Here is a 17381-nt window from a genome sequence, read left to right on the forward strand (position 1 = left end):
TCCTTCAAAACAAGTATAATCCAACATAATTATATTATTTCAAATATAAAATCATTATATAAGTATAAAGTTACATAAATCTGAATATACTATAAATATAATTATAAATAAAAATGTTTTATATGAGATATCGTAATACACTAATGGTGATGATAGTTTTAGTCATAACAACAAAGTGTTGACTTGGAAATGTCTTGTATACATACATACATATACATGTGTACCTATGCATAGATGTAGCTACAGACATGGGCATATAAAATGACACATTCATCCTTTAATACATAAGTCAATACAAGGTGTTTTTTTTTCATTAAAAAAATGTTTTATAACAATTCAGTGGTGAAAAAAAAATCTAGTTTTATGGCTCTAGTATATATTTAAAAAGGCCTCTATACCCAATACTTCTTCCTCACTCTGACAGGACACACAAGAGGCCAAGCTGTCTCTGATTCCTTGGACTCCCACAGCGACAATCCTATTTTTGATGAGAGTGCGACATCCTCACTCCTATTCCCCCACCCCAGACAGGCAGAAGGGAAAGCACTCACTACCGGTCTTGCCCTGGGCGCTTTTACTTGGGACCTGGATCATCAGCCTTACTACACTTGAGATTCTTTACTTCCTGCCTTATTTTTTCATTTATTGCATGTAAGGTCTATTACAGTGGTTCCTAGAAAATGCAGTATCTCACTGATAATTTTTTTTCACTATTTTAAGTTTCCTTATAACTAGGAAAATATGTTAAAGCTAGACTTACACTGATATATCTTTTCTAAATGTAGGCTTCATTTTTTGATTTTGTAAATTACATTAAGAATATATTGTCCCTGGCCGGTTGGTTCAGTGGTAGAGCGTCGGCCTGGCATGCAGGAGTCCTGGGTTCAATTCCCAGCCAGGGAACACAGGAGAAGCGCCCATCTACTTCTCCACCCCTCCCCCTCTCCTTCCTCTGTCTCTCTCTTCCACTCCCGCAGCCAAGGCTCCATTGGAGCAAAGTTGGCCCGGGTGCTGAGGATGGCTCTGTGGCCTCTGCCTCAGGCACTAGAATGGCTCTGATTGCGGCAAAGCGACGCCCCAAGATGGGCAGAGCATCGCCCCCTGGTGGGCATGCCAGGTGGATCCCGGTCGGGCACATGTGGGAGTCTAACTGACTGCCTCCCCATTTCCAACTTCGAAAAAAAAAAAAAAAAAAAAAAAAAAGAATACATTTTAAGCACATCTACTCTAAAGTTTTAACTTTACACTACAAAATGCAATGAATATTAAACACTTGTTTTGTCTACTACATTAAATCACAGAGCATATTTGGTAAAATTTCAACTAACCAGCATCTAGGAAATTAAAAGTGTCAGGCAATTAGCAACTGTAAAACATGAATGTTACCTGACCTGTGGTGGTACAGTGGGAAAAGCGTTTACCTGGAACTTTGAGGTCATCAGTTCGAAACCCTGGGCTTGCCAAGTCAAGGCACATATAAGAAGCAACTACTGCCTGACCTGTGGTGGCGCAGTGGATAAAGCGTCAACTTGGAAACACTGAGGTTGCCGGTTCAAATCCCTGGGCTTTCCTGGTCAAGGCACATATGGGAGTTGATGCTTCCTGCTCCTCCCCCTTCTCTCTCTCTCCCTCTCTCTCTCTCTCCCCTCTCTCTAATGAATAAATAAAATCTTAAAAAAAAAAAAGCAACTACAATAAGTTGACGCTTCCCGCTCTTAACCACCCCCCTCTCCACTCTCTCTAAAATCAATAAATAAAATCTTACCAAAAAAAAAAAAATGTCAAAGGCAAAAAAGCAAGGGAGAGCTGACACACCAATAAAACAAAGTCCAAAAAAGATTTAGATTGACCCGAATGACAGATGAAAGGGGTTGAAGATAAGGACACTCTCTCAGGCAAACAAAATAGCCAAAATTGATTATAAGATCTAGCAGCTATTACTGGTGAATAAGGGCAGTAATAAACTCAATGTTTGGTGCCTTTCTGATTTAATTTTTTCGAAGTGCTTGAAAATAAAGATAAAATCTAAAAATAAAGGCTGAACCCATAACTAAATTTTGTTCCCTGTACTATTCTTCTATTCCAAGGTTAGCAGGCAACACTAGTTATTAATGTTAAATGAAACTGCTCAAGTCCTTTCGGTTTCATAAAGTTCACTAATCTAAAGAAGCAAAGGTAGTCAAATTCTAAAATGCCAACCTGATGTTCTGATAATTCAGGGGTAGTCAACCTTTTTATATCTACCGTCCACTTTTGTATCTCTGTTAGTAGTAAAATTTTCTAACCGCCCACCGGTTCCACAGTCATGGTGATTTATAAAGTAGGGAAGTAACTTTACTTTATAAAATTTATAAAGCAGAGTTACAGCAAGTTAAAGCATATAATAATAATTACTTACCAAGTACTTTATGTCGGATTTTCGCTAAGTTTGGCAGAATAAATCTTTATAAAACAACTTACTATAGTTAAATCTATCTTTTTGTTTATACTTTGGTTGCTCTGCTACCGCCCACCATGGAAGCTGGAATGCCCACTAGTGGGCATTAGGGACCACGTTGATTACCATTGTGATAATTATATTTCTATTCTATCATGTTAAAACTGAAAGGAACAGTTTAATTCTCATTTCAGTATTTTCTAAGGATGTGGATATAGAGGAAGCGATTCTTCTCTAAAAATGCAAGCCCTTTAGTTTTTACTAGAGTTCCTCTCTTCCCAGCCCCAGGTCACAGCAAAGCCATTTCTCGTGGGTCATTGGTACTTGAAAAAGCAGAGAGATACTGATACTTCTGTTGTTGGCTCTTACATCTTTCCCAGGCTTCAGGCTTAATTAGGAGAGAGATACTGACATGGTTTATTTGATAGCAGCATAAAGCCAGCCTCAAAAGAATCAGAGATTTGAACATGCAATTATAAACTACTGGGCTGCTTTTGCTATATAAAACAAACACCTGAGGTTACAAAGAACAACTTAAGAACACCCTATTCTTTAGAAAAGCGGGTTGCACAGTCCTTCCTCTCTCATCCTTCCTGTCTGCTATAGTCAGTGCCACCAGCTGACGTGGAACGACTGTGCCATCTGGTGGCTAGCATAAAGAGCTTTGTAGGCAAATACCATTTGTTCTCCTTTCTTCTCTCTATGGCTGTATAATTGAGTGGTCACGTAATACTCTTAAGCTTCATGCTTTTCTCCCATTTAAAGTGCGTGATTTTTTTTATAGTAGGTTTAAAATAACTGTAAATATGAATAAAAATGAATAAAGTCTAATTGTTAAAGTGGAAACACACCCCATATCTGATTATATCATAATCCTATTTTGTGTTCTATGAAGTAGAGAGATGATGATCCAAAAGACTAATATACTAAAATATAAGCAATGAAAAAGTTAATTTCTTCTTTAGTCCTTCAGCAACTCTACCACTCAACAAATTGGGTATATTCTGATCTTTTAAACATGTTAACATACAATTAGGATAGGCTCTAGAAGCTGACAGTCTATAAAAATAGTTGAATAACTGAACTACGCCAAGTGGCATAATTATATTTAGTTTGAGGCTCATCTCCTATATGTCTTAATAATGAATGCTTCAATTCCTAAATCTCCATTATTATAATACATTTATTTCTTAATTACCTTTATTTATCCAAATTAAGGAAGATATGTAACTTTTTTCTTCTATTTTATTTTTTTTGTTAGCGAGAGACAGAGAGAGAGGGACAGACAGGGACAGTCAGGAAGGGAGAGAGATGAGAAGCATCAACTCATAGTTGCAGCACCTTAGTTGTTCATTGATTGCTCTCTCACATGTGCCTTGAGCGGGGGGCTCCAGCTGAGCTGCTGACCCCTTGCTCAAACCAGAACCTTTGGGCTTAAGCCAGCGACCATGGGGTCATGTTTACGATCCCATGTTCAAGTCAGCAACCACACGCTCAAGCTGGTGAGCCCATGCTCAAGGTGGATAAGCCCGTGCTCAAGCCAGTGACTTCTGGGTTTTGAGCCTGGGTCCTCAGTGTCCCAGGTTGACATTCTATCCACTGTGCCACTGCACAGTGGATAGAATGTCAGGCAAGATATATAGCTTTTAAAATTAAGCTATTTTTAAATAATTCTCAAGTATACCACATTAGAATTTGAATCTGTTATCTACCATAAAGTGATCACCTTGAAAAGTCTCGTGACCATCTATCACCATACAATTGACACCATTCACCCATGTTACACACCCCAACCTCCTTCCTATCTGGGAATCACCAATCTACTCTCTGTCTCTATGTTTGTTTTTAGATTCCACATGTGAGTGAAATCATATGGTAGTTGTCTTTCTCCTCCTCACTTATTCCACTTGCATTATACCCTCAAGGTCCATCTATGTTGTCACAAACAGCTAGATTTCATTCTTTTTTATGGCTAAGTGGTATTCTATTACACACACACACACACACACACACACATCTTTACCCTATTTTTGAATAGTTTCAAATCCGTTCATTTCAGTTCAACACAATTACTCAGTACCTTCTAAATGCAAAGCATTCTGAAAATCCATTGAAAAGGGGTGAGAAAATAAAAAAGCTAATTCGTCTCCATCCTCAATCCATAATCTAATATAGGAGAACTCTAGTATCCGAAGAAAAAGACAATGAAAAGGGCTCCTACTGGAAAAGAGACACACTGGACTGTGTTTGTTTTTTGTTTGTTTGTTTGTTTTTATTAAGCGAGAGGCAGGAATGCAGAGAGACAGACTCCCACATGCACCCTGACTGGAATCCACCCAGCAAGCCCCCTACTCCGCGATGCTCTGCCCATCTGGGTCGACTGCTCCGTTGCTCAACAACTGAGCTTTTAGCACCTGAGGTGAGGCCATGGAGCCATCCTTAGAACCCGGAACCAACTTTGCTTGAACCATTCAAGCCATGGCTGCGGGTGGGGAAGAGGGAGAAAAAGAGAGAGAGAGAGAGAGAAGGTGGAGGGGTGGAGAAGCAGATGGTCACTTTTCCTGTGTGCTCTGACTAGGAATCGAATGCAGGACTTCTATACACTGGGCGGATGTTCTACTGTCGAGCCAATCAGCAAGGGCTGAGATTGTGTTTTTAGCTGACATACAAATGAAAGGAATTCCATTAAAGACACAGGGTTCACTAACCAAAGACGTAGGATTTAATAGTGATTTGGGTTGAAATGACTGGTCTTGACTGATGCGAAGTAAGAAAGAGAACAAAAGTCAGAGTAGAGTGGGAGAGGAGCAAGGACAACACCCACTTTTCCAGAGAGAACAACTGTGTCGATACTAATGCTTCAGAGAAACTGAGACCATAAAGGAAGTTTTGGATGTGTTCCAATATAACATGCTGAATTTAAGGGACCTGTGGGACATACATAGGAAGACACCCAATGTAGCATGGCTTGGGTTGGACACAGATTTAGTGGTAATCAATAGATAGATATGAACTGGTATTTGAAGCCATGAGAGTATATAAAATAACACAGGAAATATTAGAAAATGACAAAAGATGGGAAGGAGTCAAAGAGAGAACCCTAAAGAGAAGTCTTAAAGGCAAGAGGAGTGAAAATAGGAGACAAGTAGTAGCTGAGTAATAGGAAGAAACCAGGGGCATTTCAAGTTGTGGTCAAGAATGCTCAATGCGCCTGACCAGGCGGTGGCGCAGTGGATAGAGCATCGGACTGGGATGCGGAGGACCCAGGTTCGAGACCCTGAGGTCGCCAGCTTGAGCGTGGGCTCATCTGGTTTGAACAAAGCTCACCAGCTTGAACCCAAGGTTGCTGGCTTGAGCAAGGGGTTACTTGGTCTGCTGAAGGCCCGCAGTCAAGGCACATATGAGAAAGCAATCAATGAACAACTAAGGTGTCGCATCAAAAAACTGATGATTGATGCTTCTCATCTCTCTCCGTTCCTGTCTGTCTGTCCCTATCTATCCCTCTCTCTGTCTCTGTAGTAATAATTAAAAAAAAAAAAGAATGCTCAATGCTATAGCAGGGTAAAGATAAAGACTGACACGTTTCTATTCGGTTTAAGAACCAAGAGATAGAATGATGGAGGCAGAGCCAGATGGCAGTAACTGAAAAGAGACTGGGAGAAATAAGAGTGGTTAAGAGAATGTGCTTAAAGAGGGTAGTTTTAAGTGCCTAACAGAAAGTAGATTGTCAAGAGAGAAAGGCTCAAGACTCAGGAGAAAGACAGCAGGGAAATAGGAGACAGGTGGGCTCCACAGTGCTGGCAGAGGAATTAGTCTTAGACACTGCTCAAGGTATTTAAATGCAGGCAGGAACTTATGTAAGCTGTAGTAGGTATAAAGGAGGCGCCCGTCAAGCCCCATCAAAATTCCTACTTTCTATTAGGCAAAAACTGTCCTCCAAAAAGGCCTAGTTTTGGTTCATTTCCTCAATAACATAAATAGAATGATGAAGGGAGGGAACAGCTTGCTCAGCGAAGGAAAGGAGTAACAGATGGCAGTGACTGCAACACGTGTACCTCCTGCTGCAAAAAGATATTCCACAGAGTAGTGACTGCTTCCGCTCCTCCTATTACAGCACTCCGTGCATGGCCTAGAATAGAGCAAGTGTTCAATAAATCTCTGTTGAATGAATCAAACAACTGGAAGGTAAAACCACAAGACAATGCTGAGTAGTCTGCAAAAACAAAACCCATTCAATTCAAAGCCCATATATTCAAATCAGACAAAACAAATTCTAAATTCAACTGTGTCTTAACCTATATCAAAGAGTGTAGTCAAGGAGAGATCCAACCTCCTGCTTAGAGCCTTAAAAGCACTTTTAGGCCTGGCCGGTTGGCTCAGTCGTAGAGAGTCGGCCTGGCGTGCAGGAGTCCCGGGTTCGATTACCGGCCAGGGCACACAGGAGAGGCACCCCCTCTCCTTCCTCTCTATCTCTCTCTTCCCCTCCTGCAGCCAAGGCTCCATTGAAGCAAAGTTGGCTCAGGCGCTGAGGATAGCTCTGTGGCCTCTGCCTCAGGCGCTAGAGTGGCTCTGGTTGCAACAGAGCGATGCCCCAGATGGGCAGAGCATCGCCCCCTGGTAGGCATGCCGGGTGGATCCCGGTCAGGCGCATGCGGGAGTCTGTCTGACTGCCTTCCCATTTCCAACTTCAGAAAAATACAAAAAAAAAACAACCCCAAAACACTTTTAGGTGCCTAGGCTAAGACAAATGATTAAAAATGTAGACAAAGATAATAGGCAACCATGTCCACTGTAGCACTATTTATAATAGTAAAATATAAAAAAATGAGGAAAAAGAGGAAATAAATGAAGAGGAAAAGAAGAAAAACAAGCTAAATAAATGGCACTAGGAGAATAATTTTAAAATACCCCAGAACAATATTCACCAATTAAAAGGTTTATGAGTTTCTAACAATATGGGGAACTGCTTACTAAGATTATTATAACTACAGGTTACAAAATTTTGGCCCTGGCCAATTGGCTCAGAAGTAGAGCGTCGGACCAGCATGTGGAAGTCCTGGGTTCAATTCTTGGTCAGGGCACTCAGAAAAAACAATCACCTGCTTCTCCATTCTTCAATCTCTCTCTTCCCCTCCCTCAGCCATGGCTCAAATGGTTCTAGTGAAATTGGCCCTGGGTGCTGAGGAAGGCTCCATGGCTTCACTCAGGCACTAAAGTAGCTCAGTTGCCAAGCAACAGAGCAGTGCCCAGACACTATCCATTCTGATCACTATGTCCCATCTTTCAACTGGTTCTGAACTCAAAATATTATTCACTGACCTCTGGAAAACCCAATAACAGATGTTTTACAGAACAGAATATGAGAGCCTCATGAGGGCCTGACCTGTGGCGGCGCAGTAGACAGAGCGTTGACCTGGAATGCTGAGGCTGCCAGTTCAAAACCGGGCTTGACCGGTCAAGGCACATATGGGAGTTAATGCTTCCTGCTCTCCCCCCTTCTCTCTCTCTCTCTCTCTCTCTCTCTCTCTGTCTCTCTCTTTCTTTCCCCTCTCTAAAATGAATATATAAAATCTTTATAAAAAATTACAAACAAGACCCTCTGAGGGTACCTACTATTTTACAGTTAGAGATATTTCACACAAAATATTTGACAAGCACAGCTATATATTTAATCTTTGCCTACACATAACAGAAAAAGAAAAAATCCTATTCATAATCTGATTGTCACAGATAACTAACTTTGGGAAATCACTCACAAAAATAACTGGCTATCTGACAAACAGAGCTTCAGTGAAGATGAGACAGAAGAAACTTCCACATGGAAAAGTAGAATTTCATTTCTAATACCTCCAGAAAGTTAGGATGCTGTTTATTATCATGGAAAGAGTGTGGGCTTAACACCAGACATATACAGGTTTGAATTCCAGTGACCTTAGGCAAGTAACACAGCTGGTCCTACATTTCCTCATCTGTAAATGGGGATAAGAACATCTATACTGCAAATTTACAAGGAAAAAAAGAGAGATAACATACTTCAATCCATACACACTTGAACATGATAATACTCAACAAGTATTTGTTTTCTTCCACTCCAACAAGTCAATTCCTCTGAAGGCAAAGGACTCGTTTTCTTTTTTCTTTTTTAGCAAGAAAGAGACAGACAGACAGGAAGGGAGACAAGCATCAACTCATAGTTGCGGCACCTTAGTTGTTCACTGATTGCTTTCTCATATGTGCCTTGACCGGGGGGCTCCAGTTTAGCCAGTGACCCCCTTGCTCAAGCCAGCGACCAGGGGGTCATGTCTATGATCTCACGCTCAAGCCAGTGACCTCAGCATTTCGGGCCAATGCTCTATTCACTATGCCACCGCCTGGTCAGGCAGGACTCATGTCTAAATCAATTTTCTAGATGTCTTATTTTCTTAGCCTGAAATTTTCAAGTCAGAATGATGGAACCTAAAAAGCCCTGAGACTTCCACTTCTTCTTTGTTCTTTTCCACAGGGCAAGGAACAACTATTCTCATAGCTGAGCAAAGAAGGAGGCCCACAGCCTCAAAAGCAACAGAGGCAGCTCCCTCCCAGCTCTAGCCCTCGCCTCTCAATATGGCAGCTGCAGGTGGGCCAGGTCAGGAGCCAGGGTGACAACCAGGGCAGGAGCCCTCCCACCAAGGGAACCAGCTGGCCCTGGAGCAGCAACAGGCAGCGGCAGCAGCACGTTATAGATGGGGACAGGAGTGTTAGTTGAGCTGACTGATGTCCATTCCTCTATGGATGGTGTTTGGTGAGGGCACTGGGGGGGAGGGGAACGGCTGTGAGGTAGGGGTATCTGGTATATCTCAGTCGGCCACAAAGCGGCTGCAAATATAAGGAGTAATCAATGCCAGGCAGCAGGTTCTCCCTGGTGACAGCACTGCAGCCCTGGACACACCAGTGGCCTCACGAGTCGTGTTAAGAGAACAGTGCTCTAGGCAGGTCCTGCTTGTTGGCAAAGATGAGAAGGGTAGCTCCTGCCAGACGCCCCTCCACCAACAGGCTCTGGAGTTCCTGCTGGCAGCCCTGCATGTGCTGATGGTCGATGCTGCCCACCCCCCAGATGAGGTTTAAAGTGCTCTCAAAGTAGCTCCACCAATTGGAGCGTAGGGACTCCTGGCCAGCCACACCCTAGATGTTCAGCTTGATTCCCTGGTGCTCCAGGGTCTTGATGTTGAAGCTCACCATTGGAGAGATGGTGTCAGTTTCTTCCCCACTCAACTTCTTGAAGATGACAACCTCATTGTCCAGGCTGAGCATGAGCAGTTGCAGATCCTGCTTTTTGCTTCATTTTTTTCCTTCACTTCAAATAATTTTTGTAGGCCCTGGCCAGTTGGCTCAGTAGTAGAGCATCAGACCAGTGTGCAGAAGTCCCAGGTTTGATTCCCAGTCAAGGCACACAGGAGAAGCAACCATCTGCTACTCCACCCTTCCCCCTTCTCTCTTTCACTCTCTATCTCTCCCCCTCCTGCAGCCATGGCTCAAATGGTTTGACCAAGTTGGCCCTGGTCATTAAGCATGGCTCCATGGCCTTGCCTCAGGCACTAAAATAGCTGGGTTCCTGAACAACAGAGCAGTGGCCCCAGATGAGCAGAGCATCGCCCAGTAGGCAGCTTGCCGGGTGGATCCCGGTCAGGGCGCATGCGGGAGTGTGTCTGCTTCCCTGGTTCTCACTTAATAAAAATAATAATAACTATTATTATTATTGTATAATAATAATTGTTATTGTATTTTTTTCCAGTAGGTATTGTCAAGAACTATGAAGGGTCTGAGATATTACCTACTTGCAAGTTAACAAATTAACCTGCCATAGTTTCATGAATGTTGGCAGAAGACATAAGACTCCTGAGTCAGAGACAAAGACATCAGCAGTCACAGTAATAGCAGTAGACAGATCATCAGCCCCAATCACATGAGGAAACACAAGGGCAGGGGATGCCTGCACATGTGGTGGGTTGTAGTACAGATAAGGAATCTTTAGTGTAGGAAAGCCAAATCTTTTAATGGACAGCAAGTCTGCCTGACCTCTAAGTCAAGAAGACATTATTATTTCAGACAGTAAATAAACATGACTTTTGCTCAGGAGAAATATACCATTTCTATCTTCCAAAACTATTTGCTATATAAACATTTTTGAAAAAAATAGAACAAAGGGCATTTGGTACCACTAATCACAAGACTTGCAGAAACATGAGATGCCCATGAAGAATTGCTCCCAACAAGAATTACAATACATGCATATTACAGTGAAAAGTCTGTTATTATCCAACTCTGTCTTCCAGCCACCAGTTCCCCTCTTCAGAGACAAGAACTTCCCTCAACTTCTTATGTATCTCTTCAGAGATATTCTATGTGCCTACAAGCACACACACTCTATTTTTTTAAACAAATGGTTGTAATTATACACTGTTCAACACCTTGCTTTTTTATTATAGTTTTCTTAAGGATGATTTCATTTCAACACATAGGGATCTAACTCACTCTTAACATCTGCACAGTAATCCCTTGAATAGCAATATTATCGTGTATTTAACAAGAACACCTACTAACAGACATTTGTTTCCAAGCTTTTATTACTACAGATAATACTACTGCAACAAACCAAGTTGTACATATCTTTGTGTATTTTCTAAAAGTACAATTGCTAAGTAAAACGTATATGCTTTTTTTTTTTTTTTTTTTTCCTGAAGTTAGAAACGGGGAGGCAGTCAGACAGACTCCCGCATGCGCCCAACCGGGATACACCTGGCATGTCCACCAGGGGGTGATGCTCTGCCCATCTGGGGCGTTGCTCTGTTGCAACCAGAGCCATTCTAGCGCCTGAGGCAGAGGCCATAGAGCCATCCTCAGCGCCCGGGCCAACTTTGCTCCAATGGAGCCTTGGCTGCGGGAGGGGAAGAGAGAGACAGAGAGGAAGGAGAGGGGGAGAAGTAGAGAAGCAGATGGGCGCTTCTGTGTGCCCTGGCCGGGAATCGAACCCGGGACTCCTGCACGCCAGGCCGATGCTCTACCACTGAGCCAACCGGCCAGGGCCTGCATTTTTAGTTTTCATAGATGTTGCCCACCTGCCCTCCAAATAGGCTGTACAATTTAACTCCCACGCTTCAATGTAAAGAAAAGGACCTGTTTCCTCAAACTAGCCAATGACAGCAGGGTTTACCAACAAAAATAGCTTTTACCTCTAGCCAGGACTTTCAGACATTACTAGTAGACTTTTTAGTACACCTTATGTTCAAAGTTAAGTTTCTAGAGTTAAGTGTGAGATAGCGTTAGGCTGTGGAATGAGCACCCAAAAGGGATAGTGGATCTAATTCTGACTTTCCCACTGACTAATGCCATGAGTGACCTTGGCTAAATCACCTAATCTGGGACGCAATTTTCTCATGTATCAAATGACCCTTTCAAGCTACAATGATGGTACATCACTCATCACTCAAAATTCTAAACGCTTTTCTCAATAAGAAAATTATTTCAGCCTGACCAGGTGGTGGCGCAGTGAATAGAGCGTCAGACTGGGATCGAGACCCCAAGGTTGCCAGCTTGAGCGCGGGCTCATCTGGCTTGAGCCAAAAAAAGCTCACCAGCTTGGACCCAAGGTCGCTGGCTCAAGCAAGGGGTTACTCGGTCTACTGAAGGCCCGCGGTCAAGGCACATATGAGAAAGCAATCAATGAACAACTAAGGAGTCCGAAGGAAAAACTGATGATTGATGCTTCTCATCTCTCTCCGTTCCTGTCTGTCCCTATCTATCTCTCTCTCTCTCTGACTCTCTCTCTGTCCCTGTAAAAAAAATAAATAAAATTAAAAAAATAATTATTTCAAAAATAATGTTTGTAAATAAGAGCAACGCATTTATAATTTTTTAGAGTAGAACATTTTTTTCTAGTACATCTTGTTCCCACAGTACTATTTATTCACCCTCCACATACTTCCAGAAGTTCATTGTAGCCATTTCAATAAGACCAAGGCACCAGAAACCAGGCTAACAGCAGGATACTAAAAATCCCACTGCCACCTCTCAATCTGAACATCTATGCTTTCATTCTATTTTGTACGTACTTCTCTCTCGCTATACACCACACTTAGTTCCATAATACACTCAGAGGAACATTTATTTTTTCTCTGTAATAGCTGTGAAAGAAAAACAGCAAAATGCAGTTCATATTGTCAAGAGAGCAATGGGAAGCCTCTGGGAAGCTAAGCTAACTCATCCCCCTTCATGTGAAACTAAACTCTGAACTGGGCTACACCAAACAGCTTCATCCTGATACAGTTCTTAGTACAAGGTCTGTATGACTGAACTCTCTATTAAAAAAATTAATTTTTCACCTAGCAATAGATATAAGCAATCAATCGTGTATAGCAGGGGTCCCCAAACTTTTTACACAAGGAGCCAGTTCACTGTCCCTCAGACCGTTGGAGGGCTGCCACATACAGTGCTCTTCTCACTGACCACCAGTGAAAGAGGTGCCCCTTCTAGAAGTGAGGCGGGGGGGGGGGGGCGGATAAATGGCCTCAGGGGCCACATGCAGCCCGCGGGCCATAGTTTGGGGACGCCTGGTGTATAGCATAAGTCCACTTGCCAGCATCAATCATAGTTCTGTCAAAACAACTTGGGTATAATCTCTTTGGAAGCCCCCTTTTTCTATTTTTACAAACTCTGTCCCTTTTTCCCCCTCAGAACACAGCTGGAGTTTCTATTCCAACCTGTCTCCAGGATTGCAATTCCTAAAAATAACCCCCATATAAAGGGTTTTTTTTGTTTCGTATTTTTCTGAAGTGAGAAGGGGGTGGGGGGAGGCAGGCAGACAGACCCCCCCATGCGCCGGACCAGGATCCACCCGGCATGACCACCAGGGAGAGATGCTCTGCCCATCTGGGGAGTTGCTCCACTGCAATCTGAGCTATTCTTGTGCCTGAGGCGGAGGCCATGGAGCCATCCTCATTGCCCGGGCCAACTTGGCTCCCATGGAGCCTTGGCTGCGGGAGGGGAAGAGAGAGAGACAGAGAGAAAGGAGAGGGGGAAGAGTGGAGAAGCAGATGGGCGCTTCTTCTGTGTGCCCTGGCCAGGAATCAAACCCAGGACTTCCAGGACTTCCGCACACCGGGCCAATGCTCTACTGCTGAGCCAACCGGCCCGGGCCCATATAAAGCTTTTGTTTGCCTTGCAGCTCTTGATCAAAACTGGCTGACATTACATAGATCAGAGAAACGGGATCCAGAGTGATTGCTTCCTTCTCCCGTGCCTAAGTAAGGCACCTACAAACTCACTGCATTCTATTGCCTGGGTTGTTGTGGTTAAGTCCTTCTGGACTTGAACCTCCCACCTCGGTTGAGGTTCTGGCTCTACTTGGTATGGCCCTGTTGCCAGCATACTGACTATAAGACTTAAAAAACTTCTGTCTGGTATATTTTTGAAAAATGAGAAGTTGACTTTCTAAAGGAACAGTTGCTAAACAGCCACCTTCTGTAATTCCATCCAGGTGATTTGTGTACAGAAATTAGGGGGCCTCAGCCTAGAACTTTCTATCTCACTGGACCACAATTGCCCAGGATGATTTACAATTAAACTGGCCAACCTGGGGCTCCTTTGAAATCCCCAAGCTTGTCTATCTGCAGTCAAATGGGAAAAGCCTATAAAACTAAGCAACCTGAATAGGAAGCATATTTTAATTGGCATTTTGAAGCCTCCAAACATAAATGATTCAAAAATTGCTTCCCTCCAAGACACAAATTCTAAATTAACCAAAGCAAACTGAATTGTCTCAGAGGCTTACTAAACTTAAGGAAACTTCTAAATGTCTCATTAACTGTACCTTCTGCTCCTCTGCAGCTTGCCTGTCCTCCCCCTCTTTCCCCTCTGCCGGATGAATTATACATATTTTCATAACAATGAATCTGGGGCTCTATTCAATCCCCATTCTCTTACTGCCCAATTTAAAGTTAAACCATCTGAGTGGTCTAGCCCAGGATGACAGCCTCTTATTTCTTACACCCCCTTGGACTAAAACTGAGCTCTGTTCCTTTACTAAAGATTTCCCTAATCCCAAAGAGGAGCCCATTGGGTTTGCTAGAGAATTTCTACTCAATAATCAAACATGAGCCAAGGTTCTCTGACCACAATTAGCTGATCCATAGGCTCACTGAGAAAGATGTCCTAATTATCAATTGCCCTTTTTTCTTTTCATCCTTAGATGTCTTGATCCTATGACAGGAAACCAATATGGACCCACTGGATACTATAGCCAACAATTAGGTGTGGTGGCCAAAGGTCTCTGACTCAATATGATAGTTATGGTGGCCACTGCCAATTTATTTCAACATGCAGAAAAGATAATAGGTTCTCCATTAACTCTTTTTGTGCCTCATGGAATCTATCTGCTAACAGACTACTGTCCTACAAAATTCTTTTATTGTTTTCATCTAATGTGATTTATTGCTCACTGTACCACTCTGAACCCTGCAACTCTCCTGCCTCAGACAAAATCCCTCATGCCTGCCTGACATTAATAGACTGACTACTAACTCACTGATTTGATTCACAGGAAATCACTCTTGAAAATGCTGAACTAGTTTGGTTTACTGATAGTTCATACCTAACGGATAAAATAGGCCACTGTCAAGCAGGCTATACAATCATCTCTAAATAAAGCCACAGAAGCCAGTCCAATGCCTCAGGCAACTTCTGCTCTATGTATTAATTTGAGCTTGCAGTTGGGCCAAAGACAGCTAACATTTACCCTGACAACAGGAATGTCTTTGGCGTTGCCCACGACTTTGGTATGCTCGGGAAAGAGAAAGGATTCCTGACTTCTTTTGGACAAAAGATAACAGTTCTTCTATTTTATAACTCTTAGAGGCTAATTACCTAAATCTTTAGCAATCATAAAAATCCCCGGACATTCAATGGCAAACACTAAGAAAAATCGAGGTGGTCATTTGGCTGACGCTGCTAAATTAGTAGCATTGAAATCATCTCAGCCCCTAACAGAAGCACCTATGCTTTGAGCTGAAGTAACTGGAGATTTAAAAGAAAACACTATGGAAGCACAGCACTGACATGTTTGACAAAATAGAAAAAAATCGTTAGAACAAGGCTATAAATTTGATCCTAAAGGAAACTTACCAGTAGGTCAAAAAATGCCTGGCCACCCCTCCCTGATTGCATACATCACACATGACAACATGGGCACAACTTAACTCATTCCAACACTTACAAAATGGTTTTCTGAGGAAAACAATACTACCAGAAGCCATCTCCAAAGAGTTTTCCAATATACCATTAATACCAAATCTGCCCAAGGACAACCCTGGCAAGCTTATTCATAGCTATATGGGGCATCTTCCCTTGCCTTTGGGACCCTTTAAGGTCTGACAAATGGACTTGACTCAGTTGCCCCCTTCTCAAGGATAGATACAAAGTGTTAGGAATGATCTGTATACTTTCTCACTAGGATGAAGCATTCTGGGCAAGCAGCGCTACAGCCTCAGCAGTCATTAAATACATACCGTATTTCCCCAGGTATAAGATGCTCCCATGTATAAGATGCATCTTAATTTTGGGGACTGAAATTTGAAAAAAAAAGTATTACATAAAGTTATTGCACTCAAGTTGTATTCATCATAAAATTCATACAACTCCTCATCACTGTCAAAACTCCATCCATTAGCTTGTCCTCATCCGTATCTGATGACGAATCACCGTCATCAACAATGAGCGCAAAAACAAGCGTGAAAAAGCAGGAAATGTAATAAAAAAAAATATCTACAACCACTGTATAAGATGTACCCAGTTTTTAGACCCCAAGTTTTTTCAAAAATGGTGCATCCAAAAACGGTGGGGAAATACAGTACTCCCAGAGAAGAGCTTTCCAACCCCGGGAATCCCTACAGAGCTCCACTTCACAGGACAAACTACACAATCTGTAAGACATGGCTGACAACATCTCCATTGTGTTCATCATCCCTAGTCCTCTGGTTTTACAGAATTCACTCACCAGGTAATCAAAACTCAATTGGCAAAACCTGAAGTCTTAATCTGCCTTGGCCTAAGGCTCTTCCCTGGGTATAATGCAGGGGTCCCCAAACTTTTTACACAGGGGGCCAGTTCACTGTCCCTCAGACCATTGGAGGGCCGGACTATAAAAAAAACTATGAACAAATCCCTATGCACACTGCACATATCTTATTTTAAAGTAAGAAAACAAAACGGGAACAAATACAATAATTAAAATAAAGAACAAGTAAATTTAAATGAACAAACTGACCAGTATTTCAATGGGAACTATAGGCCTGCTTTTGGCTAATGAGATGGTCAATGTGCTCCTCTCACTGAGCACCAATGAAAGAGGTGCCCCTTCCGGAAGTGCGGCGGGGGGGCCGGATTAATGGCCTCAAGGGGCCGCATGCGGCCTGCGGGCCGTAGTTTGGGGACCCCTGGTATAATGCTACCTAAAATCCACTCCCTCGGCCCAAAACAACTGTGTCCTTTTGAAATTATTACCGGAGGACCCATGAGATTAAATCATGGAATGTATGAACCTACAATGCTGAAAAGACAACCTGATTTATTGTAAAGGAACGATAGCCCAATGTCTAGAGATGTTACAGTGAATAAAACCAACTGCGAACACCTCTATAAAGGAACTTTTGATCTGAAAAATATGTGACTTAGCTCTGCTTCCAAAAAGCCTCCTTATTACTCAAATGTGCCCATAAACACTCTTACTGTACACTGAGGAGGTAACTTTCCCCTCTGTGCTGGACGTGACATACCAGAAGTAAGCCTTCCAGTGATAAACCATCCTCAGAGCCCTGGCCCAATGTGCTCGAACCAACTGAGCCATGGTTGCAAGAAGAGAAGAGAGAGAGAACTGAGGGAGACAAGGGGAAAAGAAGATGGGCGCTCCTCTTGT

The 17381-nt window shown here is 42.7% G+C and overlaps 1 protein-coding gene and 1 pseudogene across 2 annotated transcripts in view; both read right to left on the reverse strand.

Annotated features, from left to right (window-relative positions):
- The window catches only part of OSBPL11 (oxysterol binding protein like 11), a 95216-nt gene that overhangs the window by 68125 nt on the left and 9710 nt on the right, over nt 1–17381 (reverse strand). The window contains exon 2 of one of the 2 annotated variants that reach the window (XM_066346975.1): nt 15976–16032. The exons of the other annotated variant lie outside the window; for it this stretch is intronic. The gene's annotated coding sequence lies outside the window, so the exon portion shown is untranslated. The remainder of the gene's footprint in view (nt 1–15975; nt 16033–17381) is intronic. 2 annotated transcript variants of the gene reach the window in all.
- On the reverse strand, nt 9203–16121 carry LOC136380043 (ADP-ribosylation factor-like protein 2 pseudogene; annotated as a pseudogene).

This window comes from Saccopteryx leptura, chromosome 8 (genome assembly GCF_036850995.1).
Source record: "Saccopteryx leptura isolate mSacLep1 chromosome 8, mSacLep1_pri_phased_curated, whole genome shotgun sequence".
Classification (NCBI taxonomy): domain Eukaryota; kingdom Metazoa; phylum Chordata; class Mammalia; order Chiroptera; family Emballonuridae; genus Saccopteryx; species Saccopteryx leptura.